The sequence below is a fragment of the Lepeophtheirus salmonis genome, chromosome Z (genome assembly GCF_016086655.4).
Source record: "Lepeophtheirus salmonis chromosome Z, UVic_Lsal_1.4, whole genome shotgun sequence".
NCBI classification, from domain to species: domain Eukaryota; kingdom Metazoa; phylum Arthropoda; class Copepoda; order Siphonostomatoida; family Caligidae; genus Lepeophtheirus; species Lepeophtheirus salmonis.
This window is the reverse complement of record NC_092584.1, coordinates 22,196,237-22,199,450: the sequence shown is the minus strand read 5'-3', so window position 1 is coordinate 22,199,450 and position 3,214 is coordinate 22,196,237. Positions and strand designations below refer to the sequence as shown.

The window sequence follows — 3,214 nt, the reverse complement described above, 5'->3', positions numbered from 1 at the left end:
GCAAAGGCAACGAAAAGGTGGCTTCACTGATATGAGCCAAGTATATAATTACACGCAAATCTTCTTCCTTTTTTTTAAGTTTTTCTGGCGTTCTTTACAATAACTGCCCTTCGAAGTTGCCTGGAACTTTTAACGCACATAATTTTGATGGGAAGAAAATGAGAACGTACGCAGAATCGTGAGGAAGTTGTTTCAACTGTGAATTTGGATGTGCCCAAAGGAGTCTGGAAGTATTTGAAAGTATAGCTGAAAAAAGTTCGATCCATATCAAAAAAACACCATATCACTACTTTTTGAATCCGACATATTCAAATGTAAACATTGAATGATATTGGTTTTGATTAATGATTGCTTTTTGTAGGGTGGGTCATTGGACTTTTCTTGGAGGATTGCAAAGAAAGGAGCATTTCGTCATAGGATATCAGTTACTTAAGTTAATTGAGGTAAATAATAATTAATTATCACGTAGAGTCCGGAGCCGAATCCAACAATGGTAATTAAAACAATTTGACTTGCACTGTCTGTTAGTATTTTATTTGTTGAAATTTGGTTTTATTTCCATGAATATATTTTCTTGCTTTATAGGAGAAGTGGGAATAATTCCATATACAGATTGCAAAGCCACGTCATTGCTCAACATTTTCATAAATCCTTCAAATTATGAGACAATTGGTTAAAAACAGTCTAAAGTCCATTAAAGCCTGGAGGTTTACCATTCAAATCCCATTAATTACAAGATCAATTGAGTCATACATTTTCAAAATATGGACTCAAATCCGAGTCGCAAGTAGCGAGTCCAAGGATGCACTTTAGGAGTGACGATTATGTATCGGAATAATATTTTACATATTTACAATTAATGAATTACTTATGCTTCATCATATAATTAAGGTAGTCATGTCACTCATGAATATAATTTGTTATAATTCATCTTTCAACTATAGGCATTTTAGGCTAAATATTGATATGATATTAATCTACTCCAGATTAATAGGGATATGATAACCTTTGGATACGTCTAAAAGTCTTCCCAATCCTGATGTACATAATCAAATACTCTTCTATGTATGACTCTAATATCTATGAAAGGATTTCATATTTTTTTAAAGGTATCATTGTATTTTTAGAATTTTGTCACCGAATTAGAGGAATTGAGATACAAGAAATACTTTATTTTGATAAAAAATATTTTTTGGATTAAACATGGTGAATAAACGTCGTAAATACGGAAGATGTCAAAAATATATTGCAAACTTAAATATCTTTTGTGATTCATATTCGGATGCAATCACTCACCGCGAAGAAGCTGCAGATTTATTATTATCATGTCCTGATTGTCAGTGATTATCCAATTCTTATGAAGGGCTTTGTGTAGCTTCAACAATACTTTTAAATCAAAAAATTACATAAAAAAAACACTCTCACCGCTCCGTAAATTACTGAAAAGTTAAAGACACCCCTCATGCATTATAGTAAATATAATCATGCTTGAATCGTCAAGACTGAAAGCTCTATCAAAGTAGTCCTTGTTCTTAAAGACGTTAAAAACTACTTACTAGCTACTCTCATGATTTAGGAAAAATATTTAGCATATCCCCTTAATAATGAAAGACGCTAAAAAGATTTCAGCTCATTATAGGTTATACTGCGAAATTGGTTCACAGAAGAAACCCGCCTTCTTTAATAGAATTGGTACAATGAGGTGAATAGTTAAATTTGTTAATATTCTCATATAATTTTGTATCTATATAGTTTATGAGTTAAATTCCATTCTTGCTGTAATATATATTTCATAATACTCATGAATATACGTAGTCTAATTTTAATTCTAGGTGAGCATTACCCCAAAATCATCTACTACAATGTTCTTTATCTCATTAATTACTACGTAAATGGTTATGACTTGGAAGAAATAGTTGAAATATTAAATAAATGCAGCAATAAGATCTCACATGTCAAAAGAAGTTGGTCATATCTACAAGTGTAAATCTTACAGGAAACTGTTGGTAATGTCAGGCGAACGATAAACATTTATGGCTCAATCAATCATATCGTTTTATTGATCGAAACCCAAGGATACAGGGATATTCTTGCTCATTTTTTGGTTGAAGCTCGATATATTCATTATCTCAGTGCAGACTAAAATCTACTTTTACAGAAGAAGATCGTTATCATTTGGTGACGAATATTTAAGATTATCTCTAGAAAAAATTAACTTTAGTTTAAATCCTTCAATCAATGCAATTGGAGCTGATTTCTGGAGAGGAGACGAGAATTGAGGTATCTCGTACTAGATGCGTGTAATTTAACTAAACTAGAAAGTGTCTCATGCATGAACTTAACAAAGTCCTCAAGTATGAGCCTCTAAATATTTCTTGTGTTCCCCTTTATATACCAAAGTTGAAACAGCCCATTACAGAGGAGATAACCTCAGAGTATCGATCGAATAGCACAATATGCCGAAACTAAATGTGTCTAGTAGTTGGCTTTCAATCTCTGATGTGCAACCGTCTCCTTAAATGAAAGTACTTTTTTTTTTCATATCACTTTCGAGCTTTTTAAGTCGACTAACATAAATGGGATCATGTACACTGGTTGTTGACTTGGAGACATAAATATTTAATTTTAGTATCAAGAAATTATTTAGTGGAACAATATAAATTCAAGTATATATTTAAAATGAGCTGAAATAAAATAAAAAAATTATTTATTTAAATAAAATTACATTGAAAAATTAGATGTAAATTATATGGATATAAAATGTAATTTATGGTTCCTATAAACTCAAAAATATTTATACTGAAGTTTATTATTATTATTTGTAAGGGTAAATTGATAAACTCCTGAAGTAGAAGGGCTTGACTCCAACATATTTTAATTTATATTAATTTCAATAATTGTATATTAATTCAAATAAATTAAGTAATATAAGTCTATATTTACAGTCCTGATTCGATCCCGTTTATCAAATTATGAGCTAAGTTAATTTAAGTATTCAATGCAAAATTTGAATGATTACTATTAAGGAAATTTTATATAAATTTACTTATATTCTCAGCTATATACCTGTTGTGCCTCAATTGGCTTTAAAAAAATATAGATTTGTCAAATAATGTAATCCACTGAATAGCTTGCACTCACTCCTAAGCTTCAGTTCTTTAAATATTTTGTCTTAAAGGTATATCTATTTATTTATTTCATCTACATTGCATTT

At 30.1% G+C, this 3,214-nt stretch overlaps 1 long non-coding RNA gene across 1 annotated transcript; it reads left to right on the top strand.

Moving 5' to 3' along the window:
- Nucleotides 1-334: 334 nt before the first annotated feature.
- LOC139907355 (uncharacterized) lies at nt 335-3,214 on the top strand. The gene is made up of 4 exons (XR_011783905.1): nt 335-443; nt 586-891; nt 945-1,702; nt 1,833-3,214. It is a non-coding gene; the product is annotated as an uncharacterized lncRNA (long non-coding RNA).